This window comes from Natator depressus, chromosome 3, assembly GCF_965152275.1.
Source record: "Natator depressus isolate rNatDep1 chromosome 3, rNatDep2.hap1, whole genome shotgun sequence".
NCBI lineage: Eukaryota > Metazoa > Chordata > Testudines > Cheloniidae > Natator > Natator depressus.
The window spans coordinates 112,512,837-112,533,579 of NC_134236.1; the positions used below are offsets into that span (position 1 = coordinate 112,512,837).

General features: G+C 41.5%; 1 protein-coding gene across 4 annotated transcripts in view; it reads left to right on the top strand.

Annotated features, from left to right (window-relative positions):
* The window catches only part of SASH1 (SAM and SH3 domain containing 1), an 835,969-nt gene that overhangs the window by 359,740 nt on the left and 455,486 nt on the right, over positions 1 to 20,743 (top strand). Inside the window, exon 1 of one of the 4 annotated variants that reach the window (XM_074948577.1) lies at positions 11,870 to 11,887. The exons of the other annotated variants lie outside the window; for them this stretch is intronic. The gene's annotated coding sequence lies outside the window, so the exon portion shown is untranslated. Of the gene's footprint in view, positions 1 to 11,869; positions 11,888 to 20,743 lie in introns of those variants that run through there. 4 annotated transcript variants of the gene reach the window in all.

The following is a 20,743-nucleotide window of genomic DNA, read 5'->3' on the forward strand; positions in this document are numbered from 1 at the left end:
GATAATTGGCTTCTGGATGGATGATCTTACCAGGAACCATGAGAAGCAACTGCCATGCTTCTACATCTATTTGAGAGGTTGAGCCTCAGAGTGAAACTGAAGAAGTCCACTCTGGATCCATCAGTCAATATAATTTACTGAGGCAAGGCTAGACACTGTTATAGCCAGGGCATACTTACCAGATGACTGTTTTCTGTCCACCACATGGCTCAGATAGCAAATTCACCCTGAGGTGAAACAGTACAGAAATAATTTTGCTGGATTTTATCTGTGGACACACTTAAGTGTGTGTGTGGATAATAATGTGCTCTGACTGCCATAGATGCATGTGAAAATATCCAGGAAAAACAAAAATGTGGCAAATACATTTGAGTAGGTTCTTTGGTGCATGGTTTTTTAAAAATTTATGTTATTTATTCTAAACTAACAGAATAAGTCTTCATAAACTTGTGGTACAGTTTGAATAGTGATATGCTGTGATATATAGTGGCTACAGTATATTTGTCAGAGGATAACTGTCCTATTTGTTCATGTCTTGGTTTTACTTAAATGTTTTTAAATTACAAGGGATGCTACAAAGGTTTTTTTGTCCTAGCCCTGTGTGCTCTATTCCCCTTCCTATCAATATATACTTACACCTTAACTGAAGGCTTACACATAGGAACTACATACATGTGATGTGTGTTTATATATAATAATATATACATTGTTTTTTAAAGATTATATAATATCTTACTCTGTGGTTAATGTCCTTATGTTGATGTTGATGGTTCAACTATAATTAAATGAAAATGAGGAATTAGCTGTCAAGGGGGGGAGAATCTAGACTGGAACCCCCACATTTGAGTCCTGTGTAGATGACAGTATCAAGTTCCATGAAAGAGATTGTACCAGTGAAATTACAAGAAATTAAAAAAAAAATCTCACAAAGGAACGTTGTTCAACATGATTAATCAAAATAGCAACCAACAAAATAAAACTAACATCAAAGTTACTCATTGATTTTTGTTTAGCATCACCAATAACTATCTAATAGCTAAGCCTTGTTATGTAAATATTGTACTTCTGTTGTTTATGTATCTTCATTTTGAGGTAGGAAAACTATAAACATCAAAATGCAACAGTAAAACTCGATTTTTTTCCTCCCAGAAATTGCCCTTCTTTAAGTGCTCAGAGATGAGTTAAGGACTATTTCTTTCATTGTCTCTGAGGACCTTTAACTAGAATATATTCAGGGCTCCTTGTTGCTTAGCTCCTTATAAATGTATTCTTGTCAGGGCTAGTCACATATCAGCTCCACCGAGTGAAATATGAGAATAAAAATAGAATCTGGTGCTGGCACATGTTTTCTAAAAGCACTGAAAGAGACATTCCTAGTAATAAGCAAGTGCAAAAAGAGGGTAGACCAGGATACGATATTGTGCATGGCCTTTGCTGCACCTAACTTATACCTATCATTACATGGATGCTATAAAGCTGTGCAAATGGAAGTAATAAAAGGAATGATTTTGTTATTTTCCCCGGGCTTGCCTGCCAATCACTGATAAAAAAAAAATAAAAAGGGAGAAAATATGTGATGACCTGAACACAGAGGATTGAGGAAATGGAGGAAATGATTGTGATTGATTTGACCTTGGACACATTAGAAAATCAAGCTGAATATAATGTCACTGTATATCCTAGCTTATACATGTGGACAGTTAAGAAACCAATAGGCTGAAGCAGAATTAGAAAACATGAACTAGTACTATTATATGTAGAAAGCTAAGCACTTAAAAAAATATGTAAGAAAAGAAACAAAGATTTAAAGGGACACTGTTGATCAATTTTAGATTCTGCATTTATATGTTGTAAAAAAAAAAGAAAGGGATGTAGAAAACCTAATATGAGTAGAAATAGTTGGTTTTGTTTTTAAAATTTAAACGAAATCATCTTTTTCTTATTCTTTCTAATTTGAACATCTTCCTGTAGCTCTTTGTAATCAAAACAAAATTGTTTTGGGGCATAGGAATTAGGGATGTACAAGGTTAAATGGTTAACCACTAAGCATTCGGCTTACCGTTAACCTCGGCGGCCCCACGTTGGCTGGAGGGACCCCAACTCCAGCCGAGCCAGGCCAGCAGGAGGGACCCCAGCCCTGGCCACGCTGGGCTGGCCAGAGCAGCCCCAGCTGCGTTGGGCTGGCAGGATCCCAGCCCTGGCTGGGCCAGAGTGCCCTAGCCCCAGGCTGCATCAGCTGGCGGGGACCCCAACCCAACTGGAGCAGCCCCAGTTCCGGCCGTGCCAGCTGGCTGGAGTAACCCCAGCCCTAGTCCCCGCCATGCCAGGCCCACTGAAGCTACCTCAGTTAACGGTTAACTGGTTAAACAATATAATTTTAATCATTTAATTGGTTCATTTTTAACTGATATTTACATCCATAATAGGAACCATAATGGGGGGGTGGAAGGATGATGAAAAGAGGGAGGAATGGGTGACAGGGGATGGATCGCTTGGTGATTACCTGTTATGTTCATTCCCTCTGAAGCACCTGGCACTGTCGGAAGACAGGATACTGGGCTAGATGGACCATTGGTCTGACCCAGTATGGCCATTCTTATGTTTTTATGCTCTTACGAGGGTACATTAAAGACATTATAAATTGTTTGAGAGCTGTTGATAACTCAGAACTATGGGATAGTGATGGCATATGGATCAATGTGGTAACTAACAAAACCCAGAAAGGGGGTGTTGCAGGGGTCTGTTACAGAGCCCCAAATCAAACTAGAGAGAAGGATAAGTCACTCCTTAAGCACTTGGCTAATGTGTGGAAAGAAAAACTGTTTTGTTATGGAGGACTTCAGTTTGAGAGAAATGTGCTGGAGGTATTATGCAGCCAGAAGTAAAACATCATCAGTGTTTCTAAAAATTATAGATAATTTTCTACCATGAAAAGGATTGCACCCAATACGTGAACTCTATTTTGGACTTTATTCTCACAGATAAAGACAAATTAATGACTGGAGTGGAAGTTGGTGGTTGCCTAGGGACCAGTGATCATGACTAATTACATATAATATGTGCAAAAAGAGGACAGTCTCAGCCAGTAATAATCATATGTATTATATAATATATAATTATATCTAATATTTAATATATATTATAAATTAATACTTGTTGGGATTGTCCTTTTTTTGCACATATTGAATGTAATACTGGTCCCTAGGAAACCACCAGCGTCCACCCCAGGGATTAATTCGTCTTTATCCGTGAGAATGAAGTCCAAAATAGAGTTTACATGTCGGGTGCAATACTTTGTAGAAAATACCTATAAGTTTTCATGTTGCACACATATAATGTGGTTCTTCAAAAAGGACTAATTTCTTAAAGCTGAGGAAAAATTTAGACAGAAAAATGTAAATTAAAATTGAGAACTCTTCCAGAAGAGTTTATTACATGGCCACGAAGTAACAATTCCACAGTCAAGTAAAGAGGACAGCTTTGGCTAAATACCATTCTAGTTCAGTAGCAAACTGGAGGCAGCAATTAGAAATAAAAAAATATAATAAATAGAAAAAGGGGGAAAATAGATAGCAACCAATATATATTAGAATTTTAAGTGCAGAAAATAGAAGAGGGAAGCTAAAGGTGTCAGGGAAAAATCTTTGGCTGGCAGGGGCATGGAAAATAAGGAGTTTCCTAAGTATATTAGGAACAAAAGAAGTGCTAGCAATTGTATAGGTCTATTACTAGATGGAGATGGTAAAATTGTTAGTGATGCGGAAAAAGCAGAAGTATTCAATAAATATTACTGTTCTGTATTTGGAAAGAAGCAGGATGTTGAGCTGGTATCATGTGAGGAAGATAAAATACTTTACAATCCATTAGCAACCAAGGAGGATGTTTGATAACATCTATTAGTGATAAACATTTCAGCAATAAAACTGATAAACAAGTCAGCAGGCCCAGATAACTTGCACTCAAGATTCCTAAAAGAGCTAACTGAGGAGATCTCTGCTAATAACTTTTGCTGAAAAGAGCATTTAGGGCTGGAGAAAATGCCGTACAGGGAGAAACTAGGAGTTCAGTCTGTTTAGTTTATCAAAAAGAAAATTGAGGTGACTTGATTACAGTGTATAAGTATCTTCAAGGTACTAAAGGCTCTTTAATGTAGAAGAGAAAGACCTAATGAGAACCAAGTGCTGGAAGCTGAACCCAGACAAATTTAAAGTGGAAATAAGGTACAAATTTTTAAACAGCAAGAGTGATTAAACTACCAAGGGAAGTGGTGGATTCTCCATCTCTTGATGTCTTCAGATAAATACTGGATGCTTTCTGGAATATATGCTTTAGCCAAACACAAGTTATTGGGCTTAGTACAAGAGTGACTGGGTGAAGTTTAATGGCTTGTGATTTGCAGAAGGTCAGACTAGATCTAATGATTCCTTCTAGTTTTAATCTCTATGAATGTATGTGTATTATCAAACTGACTATTTACATAACACTATTAATCAGCGTATATTCACTGCCCTTGTTGAATGAAATGCAAAATAAACAAACAGCATACATAGTGAAAAATAAATTAGATATTGAACAGGGAATCCTTCCTTCAAAAATATGAGAGATACTTCCTGATTTAATAGTTGAGTGCAGATCTCAAAGCAAAAGTCAGCCCTTTTAATTATCTAAATTGTCTTTATTAAAGATATGTATTTTAATGTGAGTTTTATATTAAGCATCCCTTTCAATCAGCTGAGGAATGGAGGGGGGGGAAAGCAGTGCGTGAAATCCGAGTCCCATTAAAGTCAGAGTTTTATCATTGACTTCAATGGAACCTGGAGTGCACCCATTGCTTTTAAAATGTTTAAAGGTTATAAAAATTGGCAAAGGTGCATGCACATGGGGGGTGTGCGTGTGTGAGAGAGAGAGAGATCTAACTCAAACAGATCTTGAGTATCATAATTTTCAAATCTTCATTTCCTTATTGCCCAGAAAAGATTGAAGCTTAGATTTTCAAAGAGCCCCTCACCTACTGTTAATAGTGGAAGGGAAGAACCCTTCAACTTAAAATACCCATTCATTTAGTGTTTTAAAATGAGACTGACAATCTGTGTATTAGTAAATATGTGAAGTGGACTTGTTGCACTGATGACTTAAATTATTTTGTATAGCAAATGAGGGAGAATTTATCAGATCTTTCTCTGAAGGAGCGTGAAGATCTAAAAATAATCTGGGCTCCACTCTAGTCAAACAAATAACCAGAAAATATGTTGTGGTTGAAGTAAAATACAATGTTTTGCTTATTTTCTGTCATTGTTCATTAATCCTACTAAGGATGAGATTACAACTCTCTAATATTGGTGGGAGCATTCTAAATATAGAAGAAAATAAATAGCTGCTTTATTGTCAAAGTTTGATGCTATTTTGATGAGACTTCCTAAGTGCACCAAGATAGAGAAAGCAAATGCTGCTGTCAAGTTTCTGGAGAGATTAATTAAAGGGTTTCAAAGAATGGTGCCTATGGCTGTGTGACAGGGTGTAACCTGCCCTTTGTGGCTCCCTACAGGAGGGCCTATGGTCCTACTACACCCTGCTGCAGGAATCAGTGAAGTGACAGGAAAGGAGCAATGAAGGTTGGTGGGTTCTTTGTACTTGCCTAAAGCGACCTCACAGAAGGAGCCAGTCAGAGCCCCACAGGCTCAGATAAATGGAGCTACAGGGCCTTAGCAAGAGAGGTCCTAGCTGGGACCAGAGGTATGAAGAAGGGTGCTGCTCTCGAGCGTGAAGATAAATTATAATCTGAAGACACTGGCCCTGAGATAGGGCTGGAGATAAAAGGGGCCTGGTAGGTAGAGACCCAGGAAGAAGCAGTGATGTACTGGAGTCAGTAGAATGTGTCTACTGTGTAGATGGCCACAGGTAAAGTGGAATAAACCCTCAAAAGGGGACAGGCCTTATTTAGGAGTGTCATGGGGTTCAGTCACTGCTGGTGGTGCCCCCTCCTAGCCGTCCTGGGGATTAGCTCTGCCAGGCATTGCACTCCCGTCTGGCAGTGTCTTTGCCCATCCTGTCTTGCCCTGCAGCCCCTCTTGGGAACTGCAGCCTTGTCTTTGTGATTTGGTCCTCCAGCTGGGTCACCATATATGTTCCCCCCTTCGGGGGTATCAGAGTCCCTCCTGGCAAATGGGCTCAGGTAGTTTTCCTGCTCACTGCCCTGCTGGTGCCTGTTACTGTCTCAGTGGCTGGTAGGGCGACCCCGGCCTGCCCTCTACTCCAGGTCCTAGCTCAGGGGCTCTCTCATCAGCAGCCAAGATTTTACCTACCCCATACCTCGCTGCCTTTCCCGTGAGCCTTTTCCTACCTTCCTGGCTTTCCCCGTTCTCTGGGTTTACCAGCCTCCTAATTCCCTCCTGTCAGGGAGTAACTGTGGACTACCCTCTAGCCCCTAAGGCACTTCCCTCCTCCCAGGGAGTGACTGCAGCCCAGCTCCCAGGCTTTATACAGTCTGCTCCTGTTTCTCCCAGCTGGGCCTCACTTAATCAACCCCTGCTCCCTATCTCCGCTGGCAGGTGCAGTTTGGGGAGTTAATTGGCTTTCCTGGCCATCTTAACCCCTTCCAATCCTGTGTGGGGTGGACACCCTATCACAGAGACCTTACACAAAGGCCCTGAATTTAAAGGGCCCACAGCTGGGGCTGAAGACCCTACTGAGGGGGAGTTGAATGATTTTTTGTTGGACTCTCAATAGCCAGAAGGCATTCATTTGGACTTTGTGACTGTGCTGGAGGGCCCTGGAAGACCCATCTAATTGCCTGGCAGCCTGCAGGGGCACCAGGGCAAGAGAAGGACTGTGGTATACCCTGGCACTGGGAGGCACTACACAGATGACTGTTCTGTTACAGGCAGGGAAAAGTGGAACTGAGTATGGGGATGAATAAACTTGGGCTCCATTGGGTGGTATTATGAAATTGATACATATGCATGCAATAGAAAGTGCTACAAATTTGACTATTGTGATTTGCACTTTATTATAGAAAGGTAAAAACGTGTGCCTATTGTCCTTTGCTCTGAAGTATTCTGCCATGTTGTTACTTCTCCATTATTCCCAGGGGTGTTTTGAAAAGTATGTAGAGAACATATCTTTTTCCAAGAGATGTAGTACCTACTAATTCTTTTGCAAATCAGCTCAGCTGGGGAAGGTGTGGAGAGGCAAGCGAATTTACCACTCACAAATGAACTAATTCATACACACTGTAATCCAGTTATTCATTTAAAAATAGAAAAAGGGAAGATTTGAAGAGTCAGTGCTACTGACTTACATTTTTTTCTTCTCTCCTTGGCATCCATCTTGGATAGTACATGCGAGGAGGGTGGGCGAAGAGAAAGGTGGGCCCAGGAAATGGTGTGGCTTCCACCCTAAACAGAAATGAAACACACCCCAAGACAAACAATATCCTTTGACAATTATTTTATTCTCCATAACCTGTAAATCACTTTTTTAAAAAACAAACTACAGTTTTCTCCGTACAATCAAAACATGGTGTGCAGTATTTAACCAGGCTGGGAAATGGATTCCTGGCCATGCACCTCTTCCTCTGTGAGCTTTAACATAGTTTCATTCCCCAACAGGTCCTTGGAGAATTTCCCAGTGGTGCCTTCTTGCCCATCTGGCTGAGTAGGCTGATCTTGGGCTTCCAGGTCCATGGTCTGATCCCATTCCTTGGACTCTGCTGCAGGATCACTTACTTACTTGATCTGATCTGATAATGAGGCTGTGATGGGTTGCACTCCACTCCGGGGTGCCACCTGATGCACTGGGTCCCACTGAGCCCATCCATTCCACCAGCCTGGGCTCCTTGCTCTCAAGGTGTGTGTGTGCTGTGCCAGGCTCTCAAGCCTCCTCTAGCACACACACAGGTAGGGATACACCCAGCTGCAGAAAGACACAGACACTGAAATCAGCTCTGTGTGGGAAGAATCAGCTAGGGGATTGCCCAGCACTCAAGTACACACTCCCTCTGGGGTGCAAACCCCAAATTATATTGCCTAGCGCTGCACAGAGAACTGTACAGTGTAAGCTCATGAAAATCACCCCCTCCCTCAACATGGAGGAAGATATACACAGCTTCCCCGCACCCCAGTTATGAATTTCACAAACTGAGTTAGGGAAAACAAAACAAGTTTATTAACTACAAAGGATAGATTTTAAGTGATTATAAGGGATATTAAACAGATCAAAGCAGATTACTGAGCAAATAAAACAAACACTCAAACTAAACTTAATACATTAAAGAAACTGGCTACAAGTAGTAATTTCTCATCCTAAGTGTTGTTTTAAGCAGGTTGCAGAGTTTCTTGACGACAAACTGCTCTTGCTTGCAGCTTAGAATTCCAGGTATTCCTTTCACAGGCCAGACACCTTTTCCAGCCTGGGTCCAGTTCTTTCTTCCCCAGATCAGTCTTAGGTGTTTTCAGCATCAAGAATTATGAGAATCTTGGGTGGGGATTCAGTGAAGAACTGACCCTGATTAACTCATTCCCCAGCCTTAAATAGGATTTACATATGGCAGCAATCCTTTGTTTCCCAGTTTGATCCCCACCCCCTACTAGTGGAAAAATATTAGCAGTCTGAGATGGAGTCCTGTACCAGTGGTATGATCACATCACCCTCCAATATAAAGCATCATCCCAGGAAGCTTCTCAGGAAGGTCTGAGATTAGCATTCTCGAAGTCCTGTTGTTCTCCCTAATGGTTCATTGACTAACCAGCCAGACTGATTGCATTTAGTCTAGTGGGCATTCCCCAGGTGCAAACACTTTTGTAATTGATACATAGTTAATATTCCTAATGTCAGATACAGAAATGATATATGCATACAAATAGGATAATCACATTCAGTAAATCACAATCTTTCCAGTGATATCTCACATGACCCATCTTGCATAAAATACATCATAGTTACACCATATTCATATCATAAGCATATTTCTATGAAGAATATGGGGTGTAGTGTCACAGAGACCACCAGGGTTCCGGATGCTATCATGGGCAAAGAAGTACTTTGTGCTTGGGGCTGTAGCAAGCGCCTAATCAGTCTCCTCATAGCAGGGGCACAGAGGATGTGGTACCAAATTAACAGTGTGCTTTGTGGTTCAGTTGCTCCTGGTGTTTGCTCCATTCCCTCTATGGCACACCATTCAGGTGGGTGTCCACCTTCACCAGCCTTTTGGAGATAAAATTGTAGAAGTGCATATTCCTTGAGCTCTTGGTAAAAATCACATTCCAGGTGTACTCACACCAGTAGTTCACTAGTTTCTTGGTATGCTCCTCTGGCTAGCTAGCAACTAGTTGGCTGCCTGGCATATTCCATGCTATGCTGAGCTGTTCAAAGACAGAGCAGGACAGAGCACATGGAAAATGAAAGGTTAAATGGAAAACTAGGGTATATGAACCTGCAGATGGTCTTCTGTGCATAGAGGGTGAGTGGGAAGTTAGCATGGAGGCGAGTTGGAAGGTCCTGGGAATGGCAGTGTGACAGGTGTGGCACTCACCACTTGAGTGCCTCCGAGCAGCTGTGTATTGTACTGCACTCTTTTCTGGTTCTGGTGCCTCCTGTAGGTTACCTAGTTTACTTGACAGATGTTCAGTGTCTCAGCCTTCCAGCCAAGTCACACACAGTCAAAAATGGACCCTTTCTAGGGTAGCAAGGAATTCACCAAACTGTCAGACCTCTCCAGGGTCTTCAGCCCCATCTCTAGGCCTTTGAAATCCAGCCCTTTGCTCAGGCTTATAAAGGAACCTTGTCCCCTTGTTGGGGCTTAGGCTACTTTGTCAGTGGCAGAACCTGGGCCCGCCCACTACTCCAGGTTCCAACACAGGGACCCTCTAACAGCAGCCACCTACTGCTTCTTTTAATTAGTTGCTATTTCATTTCCTCTTCCCACCTGGTCCCTTTATGTTCACCCATTACCTTAAAAGTTCTCAGGTCCTCTCTCTCTCTCTCTCTCTCTCTCTCTCTCTCCCCCCCCCCCCCCCAGGACAAGTAAATACATCCAGTTGAGCATCCATGGCCAGAGCAGAGCACCCTTCCTTGCCCATCTGGTCCCAACCAGGAACTGACTTGCTAAGACCCTGCAGCTCCTTTTATCTGAGCCTACTGGGCTCTAATTGGCTGCTTCTATGAGGCCTCTAGGCAGGCGTAGAGGACCCACCTTTGCTGCTCCTTCCTGGGGTGGGATGTAATAGGACTGCCGGGCTTCCAGCAGGGGCCACAAAGGGCCAGTAGAGGGCCACGAAGAGCCAGGTACACCCCTCAAACTGTCGCCTTTGCTAACACCACACTGCGAAGTAGGCAGGTAGTGGGACTGGGTCACACAGCTTAACCCATGCACATATCCACACTCCCCAGTCAAGCTTGCCAGCTCGGGATCTGCTCTCCCTGAGACCTGTGTTTAAGGAGCTTGACCGTGTATGATGGAGGGGTGGATTTTGTGAATCTCCATGTGCCTTGACATATGGAGAGGCTGCAGTGCAGACATACCCTAAACCACCTTTCTGTTCAACAGTCTTGTGGCCAACATTCCCTGGCAAAGCTTAGAGTCTCTGCTGCCTATTAATGCTAGCTTTTCAACTGATTTCTATTGCCTCAGAAGCACATGGCAGCTGGAATCAGGTCTAAGGATCTGGTGCAAATTCTCATAATTCTTGATTCATTGGGTTTTGTTTGAGTGTGGAACTCAGCAGCGTTATCAGTTTTAATATATCTCTGGGATATTACCTCTTATACTTTAATATTTGTAGCTGTCAATTCTAGCCTTGTATTTCCACTAATTGACATTCCCATAACACCACAATGAATGGGGAGAAATCCAATGATGCTTGGGAAGAGCGTGCCCTTAGTTCTTATGTAATTAAACAAGGTTTTTTTCCAGCTATGAAGTACTTTATTTTGCACTCTTTTACTTTATTTCTAAATGGCATCATAATGAGAAACTTCTAAAAACAAGATTAGTCTCCTATTTTGAAACACAGTGGGTACCTGGCAATTGGAAATGGTGCTATGGAGCCAGGCCTTAAAGGTTTAATTCTTAGAACTGCCCTATCAAAACCTTTAAAGAACATTTATAAACACACATTTTCTGCTTTTATCGTATTAGAAACTGCACTTCTTTGGAATCTTTTTCATAAATTACAAGGCCAGAAGGGACCATTATGATAATCTAGTCTGACCTCCTGTATAACACAGGACATAGAACTTCCCCAAAATAGTTCTTAGAGAATATCTTTTAGAAAAACGTCCTATTTTGATGTAAAAAATTGTCAGTGATGGAGAATCCACCACAACCCTTGGTAAATTTTTCCAGTGGTTAATTGTTCTCACTGGTAAAATTTACGCCTTATTTCCAGTCTGCATTTGTCTAACTTCAACTTCCAGCCATTGGATTGTGTTATACATTTCTCTGCTAGATTGAAGAGTCTGTTATTATATATGTGTTCGCCATGTAGGTATAAAGTCTGGAATAAAGACTGAAATAAAGTCACTCTTTAACTTTCTCTTTGTTAAGATAAATAAATTGAGCTCTTTAAGTCTATCATTATTAGGCATGTTTCTAATCCTTTAATTATTCTTGGGGCTCTTCTCTGAACCATCTTCAAATTAAAACATCCTTCTTGAGTTGTTGGCACTAGAACTGGACACACTATTTCGGCTTTGGTCAAACCAGTACCAAATACAGAGGTAAAATAACTTCTGTATTTCAACTCGAGATTCCCCTGTTTATGCATCCAAGGTTAGCATTACCTCTTTTGTTCACAGTGTCACACTGGGAGCTCATGTTCAGCTGATTATCCGCCATGACCCACAAATCTTTTTCAGAGCCACTGCTTCCCAGGACAGAGTCCCCCATCCTGTAAGTATGGCCTACATTCTTTGTTCCTAGAGGTACATATTTACATTTAGCTGTACTAAAATGAATATTGTTTGCTTGGGTCCAGATTACTAAACAATCCAGATTGCTCTAAATCAGTGACCTGTCATCTTCATTGTTTCATCAGTCCTCCCTTTCAGGTTATTGATTTAAAAAGTTAAATAGCATAGGGCCAAGAACTGATCCCTGCGGGACCCCACTGGAAACAGATCAGCTTGGTGACTGTTCTCCAGTTATAGTTACATTTTGTTTCTTCTGAGTTCAGATGAGTTCAGAATAATTCTTATTCCTGACCTGAAGTCATAACCTCTACAGCATCACAATCACTCCTACAGCAACCAGTTCCAATGTCAAAGAAGATAAATAATAAAAATATGAGGGGGGGGAGGTCTTGCTTCCAAAATCTTCCTCATAATAAATAGCCTGTGAAGAGAAATACAGAACCGATATGTGTGTAGGCAGAGAATTATATACATAGTCCTGTTATTCATTGAATTGTTTGCAACAAGGCACCACCATGAACATGCAGTCGTGAGTTTGTCTCACTACATCAAGGCGAATTTTCTTAGGGTTTCCTACTCAAGAGTATCATGTATTTAAATAATTAGTGTAATTACACTAGTTTACATAATTGGCATAAAATGTGTGGTTACAATGTATAATGATGTAAAAATAAAATTTTATTCAAGTTGAGTGTCTTAGCAATACCAAACACACACTTTCTCCAAAGGTCAAGCATTATTAAAAGCTCTCCATCCCCCAAGTATTGGTAAACTCCATCTTTCTATGGCAATAGCAACTCAACAATCCTGTTACTAATTCTGACTCCTTTGTGATGGGATTTGGGCTCGCATTTTTCTACAGGTTTACACACACATTAGGGATTTAGGAGATCTGGAGTTCTATTTAGCTCTGCCTCTGACTGTGTAATCTTGGGCATGTTACTTTTCTCTGCCTTAAACATCCTATCTGTAAAATAGGAACAATAAAATGTTGTAAAGTCATAGACTTGTGTTATAAAGAGAGTCAAATCAACAGCTAGATTAATCATAGATCTATATGAAAACCAAACCCATAATGTATCGTATTTTTTCATGTCCAGCCCAAAAGGTTTCTTTAACCCAACAAAAATATTTTAATAATGAAAAAGTTAAACCTTTGATCTCTTTTTCTTCAATACTTAGATACACCAAAGAGGAACAGTCTGAGAAACAGTCACAGCTGAAAGATTATCAAAAAAAAAAAAAAAGAATGAAAAAGAACCCAAACAAACCACCACATGCCAGTCTTCTAGAGCTTTGAATGGACTGAAAAGAACACAGACTCATCAGTCAGGGATAGATTAATTCTGATTTTGTATCTTTATGGAAAAAGTACTTTGGATCTTAAGTGAGATATTAGGTGCTTACCAAATCTTTCTATGCAAAATTGGCAGGTAATATACATTCTCTGCCTCAATTGGACAGTGAAATGGACATAACGCTACTTACCCTTGTAAAAAAAAACTTTGAAAACTATCAATTAATATATAAATGTTAGGCCTTCTTATTAAATAAAGGTGATCACAGGAAAAGTAAGATATAATATCTTTAACTTCTATACCACATCTTAAAGGATCTTAAAGTGCTTTACAAAGATTAAAAAAAATGAGCCTCATGACAGCTCCATGAAATATTGTAAATGGTGTGTATACACAAATGTATTTCAGCCACGACTAAAATACCATTACCTACAGGGTGAAATTAAATGAAGCTGCTGTTCAACATTGCACAGCAGTTTAGCACAGAGTGTACTGTACAACTGAAAGTGCAAGGAGAATTTAAGTAGGCAGCATGTAATTGCTGGGTTTGGATTTTTGCTTATACTCTGGAATCAAATTACTTAATTGAAAGTACCATGGGATCTTTAATGATCACATGTGGTAGACACCTGTGTTTTTCCCCAGCTATCATCCTGAGATTTCACCCCTTAATCTGCCACAGAAACATTTTTAAAATAAAGACTCCCAAAGAACAGAATAGGAGCTCTCATACCCAGAAGTTCACAAACATACCTTAAGGGTTACGGGGCATTTCCAAAGAAGGAATTCCTAAGAAGGCCTTTATGATTTGTTTCCCTATCACTTACGCCTGTTTTCCACATCAGCTCTGGATTAGTGAGGACTCAGGTCCTCACTTGTAATCAAAGTAGGGAAAAGAAGCAGAGAAAAAGGTAAAAAGGAGGGATAAAAGGAAAAAAGAGAAGGGGACTGAGAAATGAAAAAGGTTTTGGGGTGCTGCTTATTTCAGTCAAAATTGGTTTTGCAGAAGTATGAGCAGCCAAAACCCACCAAGCAAAGTGAATGATGTTGAACATATTGCTGGTGTTTGAATGTTTGTAGTGTAGCACCAGCATTTCATTTTGCTTCAGAGTAGTATACCTGTCATCTTATATAACACAGCCTCTTAGATTTTCCTCTATAAAGGGTCACTGCCACGTTGTACGATATTCCTTGGAAATTAACATTGAATCAAGTTTTGCATTAGCTAAATCCTGCTGTAACTGACAAAGAAACCACAGCTCACAAACAGAGCTACATATTTTTTAGAAGCTTTTGTTACCCTAAATCCCCTGTGTTCATACACATGCCCATCAGCATTCTTCTTTTGACTTGCACAGAACCTTGCTGTTAATCTGAGTTACTGAGCAGTGGCTTTCATTGCATATCTGAGCTTGGCTGTAAAAATCATTTATGTCTAATTCTTTTAGGCACCGCTTGATCATCACCACTGTTTGCCTCTGTGTTTATTTGTGGGGTTTTTTTGGTCTATAATATCCACCCTCTCGATGTATGTAAATTACTCAAAGCACTTTTCTCTCATCATCCCTGCCAGAAAACTACTCTGTCTGTTTCCATATTGATACACCAGGCTCAAAGAGTGAGTGCATGTGGGTGAAAGTCTTGATCAGCTGTAGAAATCTGTTTACGGAAGTTGCTTGCTTTAAAGTTTTTGCTGAGGTAGGTTTTCTTTTCCAATCGCGTTGGATTGTCCTGTGCATCAATCCTATCTTCATTGCCTATTTGAAAATTCCATATTGTGGTATTTCGTATCATTGGTATAGCCTTTTAGTTAACATATATATTAAGCAAGGAGACTTTATAATCCTCAATTGTTAATTTTTCAAGATGCTCAGCTACTCGATGACCTTAAGGGTTTGGGCTCTTTTTGCTGTTATAGTCAGCTTTTCCTTCCTTTCAACAAGCGATCTTCATGCTAGTCACCTATCAAGAAGCAGATTAAAGATCTTTGCAGTATTTACTGTGGAATTCAATATTACCCTGCAAAACCCTAAGGGAACTCCTACAAGTCTTTAGATGCACATTAAGCATTAGCTCCATAAAGTTACCTCTGGGCAAAATTGTTACTTCTGGGCCCGCACAGAACTGAACAGGCATTTGTATTAATGGAGCACTGTGTGGTCTGTTCTGACTATATGCCTTTCCCAGTTAACATCATAGTTTGGTGTTATTAGTGAGTGATGCTTGAAAATGGCTGTCTTTACTGAAAACAGCTGTTTACTGAGCCAGCTTTCTAGCTTGTCCCTGAAATGTTTTGTTATGTTTTTATCTCCTGTTTGCAAGACTTTCTCAGTACCGATGGTCCTCTTTTTATGTACCTTCTGGGCCCCCCCTCAGTCTGTCTTCAGTAATCTCACTACCCATGTACGCGCATGTCCCAACACACATGTCCTTCTTTTAAGTCCTGTAACCTGTTCCCTATTACAGCTATCTCTTTCCTTTCACTTGGCATGCCATGTGTTTTTTCAATATACCAAGCAAATTCAATTTCCACCTCTTCTTCTCCTGGATTCAGACCCCCCATCAACCTCTTAATTGCCTCCTCTTTAATTGCCAGCATTTTCCTGTCCTTCTTTTACTCTTCCTCTACCTTGCAATAACTCATAATCCTCTTACTTACCAATCCCTGAAGTCAACATGGCAATTCTGAATATCCTTGCTTCCTTGAGAAACTCCCAAAAGAGGCATGGCTACATAAACCCTATGGCAGGATACTCACTAGTATTTCCCAATTTCAGGATTCTGCTATATTGATTTTTAAATAGCTTTGTGACTTACCTAGACAGGTTGACAGTGTCCCTTTTAGGTAATCTCAAATAAATATATATTTAAGCTTCACTTACACCGGCTAACAGCTTTTTCCTTATCACTGTTTTTGTGTCCACAGGTGTGTTATGTAAATTACCTGTGACCTTTAGTAGCAGTAGGCACTAGGGAACTTGTCTAGTAATAATGTACAGCACAGTTGTCACTGCTCAAACCACAGCCTGTTGTACGCTTGCAGATGATTGCAGAACTGCAGCAGTTAGCAGTTGCTATGAATTTTGAGCAGAGTAAATACCCATTATAAATTGAGGCCTCGTTTCTTATTGATTGGTGAGAATATAGCAACGACTGATGATGGAGGAAAGCAGGCTGCATGCAGCCTAGAAATGAGACAGTCAAATATTGTTACACTTCGCAGATTTCCAGCCATGAAATATAGTAGTGGTTTTACAATGCTGGCGTATAGCAAGTACTTACAGTATTGATAGCAGTATTTGGAATGATGTGTTGGTGCTGGGTAACTGGACTCTGGGTATGCACTGTTAAATAACAGGTTTCAGAGTAACAACCGTGTTAGTCTGTATTCACAAAAAGAAAAGGAGTACTTGTGGCACCTTAGAGACTAACCAATTTATTTGCGCTCTTTCGTGAGCTACAGCTCACTTCATTGGATGCATACAGTATGCATCTAAGGTGCCACAAGTACTCCTTTTCTTTTTACTGTTAAATAAATCTTTTAAATTATTCCTTTAGTGAAAAAGACACTTTGGACAAAAAGACATTTACTGGCTTTGTACGTGCATGTGCCACACGCAACTGTTCGTGGGGTGAAAAGAATACCATGCGAAAGCTTGGCTGCCTGGTCAGATAACATTAGCATCTGCTGCCTTACTTCATATGTCATTGGTTTTGTTAGCTTGCAGTGATTACTATGAAGAATCCTCATTTGCCCAGATGTCTTGCCTCTGATTCCTAGATCAGTCTGTGATTACCTCTTTTTTGTGATTCCCTGAGTTCCTTTTGGGTGGTGTTTGTTTGCTGCCCTCTGTAGGTATGCTACACTTACGGTTGCATGTCGAGTACAGACGCTGGATGTGCAGCTAGCATGGCTATAAACAGCAGTGTAGATGGTGAAGCGCTGCTGAGGCCAGTAGATTGGAAACATGCCAGAACTTTAAGGTACACACCTTACACGGCTCTGCATATGCTAAAGCAGCGCCTTCCATGTCTACACTGCTATTTTTAACAGTGTAGTGTCCTGCTGCCAGAGTCTTTCCCCACTGCAGGGAAAGGCTCTGGCAGGAGAGGAGGCAGCGGGGAAAAGTCTTGGCAGCTCCTTGCTGTTGAAGCCTTTCCTTGCTGCTTCACCCATACCAGACCCTTTCACTACTGCATAGAGCTACAGACCTCAGTATTGATGCAGCCTGCTTTGCACTTCAGTGTGTAGCGACACATACCCTACGTACCACTGCAAGTGTAGAGAAGCCGAGTGAGTGACAGAGGGAGGGAGGATGGAGTGGGGCAGGGGCGGGGCCTCGGAGGAGAGGCTGGGCAGGGGTGGGGCAAGGGTGTTCGTTTTTGTGTGGGTAGAAATTTGGCAACCCTGCTGGCAGTGAGTGGACACTGCTACAACTAGCTATCCAGCACTAGCAACGAGCATTTACAGAAAACTTGTGTAGAACAAATATGCAAAAACATTGCAGAATTGCTCTCCCTGCCACTGATAATTGATGAGCATGTATGGATACAAGTTCAATATATTTTATATTTATCAATATATAGCACTTGTGAGCATATGTATATATGCAGACAGTTATATCAAGATACTAGTGCACCTAGAGTTCATAGTGGATACATTCAAGAAATTACTGAATGCCCATAATTTTGCTTTTTATAATCTTAGTAAAAAGTGTATTTATTTAAAATTTTCACACCAAAGAGGTTTCTGAAAGACTGACTGTGTTCAGCAAAGACAACCTCTTACTGCTGATATATTTATTTTATTTCTTGCAACCATCAAAGCATTTTACATAGTGAGAAATTGTATACAGAAAAGAATTCATACAATTCACCCAGTACTGAAATGCACCCACTGTTGGGATGAAACACTGTAGTAAGGCTGAATAATGGTGGAAAGCAAGACATTTGACCTCTGTGCCATATTTTCCCTCATATTTAGAGCAAAGGCTATATTGTTTACCATAGGATAAATCTGAAAATATACAGGAGTTAGCATATCCTTAGCCACAAGTAAGCAGTTTTCCCATTTTACAGATTGGGGAACAGGGATTTGCCTGGGAGACTGTATGTTCTAGTGGATTATGCAGTGTATCTACTGGGCAGGAGAGAGACGTGGATTCTAATCTCAGTTGCTTTATTGTATGGTTTAGACCAGTGGTTTTCAAACTTTTTTCCTGGGGACCCAGTTGAAGAAAATTGTTGAAGCCCCTGACCCAGCGGAGCTGGAGATCAGGGGTTTGGGCTGTGGGAGGGGCTCAGGGCTGGGGCAGAGGGTTGGGGTGCGGGGGTGAGGGCTGCAGGGTGGGGCCAGGAAGGAGGGGTTCAGGATATGGGAGGGGGCTCTGGGCTGGGGCAGAGGGTTGGGGTGCAGGAGGGGGTCAGGGCTCTGGGCTGGGGGTGCAGGCTCTGGGGTGGAACAGGGATGAGGGGTTTGGGGTGCAGGAAGGAGTTCCAGGTTGGGGGGGGCTCAGGGCTGGGGCAGGCCAGGGATGAGGGGTTTAGGGTGCAGGAAGGAGTTCCAGGTTGGGGGGGGGCTCAGGGCTGGGGCGGGCCAGGGATGAGGGGTTTAGGGTGCAGGAAGGAGTTCCAGGTTGGGGGGGGCTCAGGGCTGGGGCAGGGAATTGGGGCAGGGGATGAGGTGCGGACTTACTTCCGGTGGCTCCCAGTTAGCAGCGCAGCCGGCGTGCAGAGGCAAGCTTCTCACCTGTCCTGGCACCCCGGAAGCAGCCAGCAACAGGTCCAGCTCCTAGGCGGAAGCATGCAAGCGGTTTTGCGTGACTCTCGCCCACAGGCATCACCCCGCCCCCCCAGCTCCCATTGGCCGGAATTTGGCCAGTGGGAGTATAGAGCTGGTGCTCGGGGCAGAGGCAGCGCGTGGAGCCCTGTGGCCCCCTGCCTAGAAGCTGGTCCCGCTGCTGGCCAGCTTCTGGGGTGCAGCGCGGTGTTGGAAAAGGTTGGCACTAGCCTGTCTTAGCTGGGCAGCACCGCCGATGGGACTTTTAATGTCCCGGTCAGCAGTGCTGACCAGAGCAAGGCTATGCAGTGCCTGACATGCCGTGACCCAGTACTGGGTTGTGACCCACGGTTTGAAAAACACTGATTTAGACAGTTCACATATCATCCCCAAGCCTCAGTTTATATAGAATTCTTAAAATATTATCGAATACTCAGGTATTAGCGTGCTATGCAGGATCACTTACAGACTGAATTTTTGGAGAGCACAGTGTGGCCTTGCCCACATAGTAACTACTTTATTTTAAATCCCCCACACTAACAAGACATTAGAAGTTGAACAGACATTATCTGTATCTCCTGACGAGATTTTGCTATTGGATGATCATGGAGATGGGAGAGGGAGACTCTCTTGGCATGGGGAGATAGAATCCACTAATCAGTTCTGCTGTAATTAATGTAGAATTTAAAGCAGAAAATCCAAACGGTCAATATGTTCAATATGTGCCGAGATCTATGTCCCAGTAATGCTTATCTTTCTATGGGGCATAGTTAATATCTTCAGTAGTCTGTAAATTATTACAGAAATTACAAATCTGCTAGAAAATCAATACAACTAATTATAAATCAGTAGATTTCTAAGTGTGAAGGAGCATGTAATAACCTAGATGAGTTCTTGAAAGAAAATGCCATTCCTGGTATCAGGGGGTTGGGAGCCTCCAACTGTTTTATGTGACATCTTCAAGTGTAAACACATTTCTTTTTCTTTCCCTGACTGACTTAGTCTGCCACTGCAGTGAACAACATTTCCATTAGCCTCCTACTGTTAAATCATGGAGTAACTATAATCAGAAAAACATCCAACATGCAAACAAACTAATGAGCAGCAACTGTGGTCATCATCTATCTCCATCTTGCAGGCATTTTTGCAGGTTCCTTCAGAGTTTGTGCAGCCCCTAATTCTACCTTAAACTGGATCTAATGAGGTGGACGAAAAATAGGATGTTACAGCATGCACTGATGGTTTATGGAAGTTCTTCAGCGTACTGGCCAGAAGAAAGAATTTTTTATCTGGTTGATTTTTTTTATATATCCAGTGTTTTACATCAAGCTGGTGGCCTATATACCAATCCCTAGAATATGCATTTAGATTTTGGAAAATAGGTTTGGCATTTTCTGGATAGTTGAAGTTTTATTAAAAATAAAATTTGAACTAAAATACTTTGTCTCCTATTTTCCTGTTGTTCTAGAGCATATGGCGATTCTTCTGTGCTTGGCTACATTACAAGCTGTAAAACAGAAGCAAAGCTAGGTAATGTTTATCTTGCCTTATTTAAAGGTTGCACAATTTGGGATCAGCTGTACTGAGACGATCTGAATTCAGACTTAGAAAAACCACAGCTTCTGCTGATTTAGGGTCTTTGTGTAGATTTAAGCATAAAATTTAATTGAATCCCAAGCATATGCCTAAAGTTAAGCTTGTGCTTAAATTGTTAGCTGAATAGAGATGGACTGTTGAATTGGGACCTACAGGAGTCTTT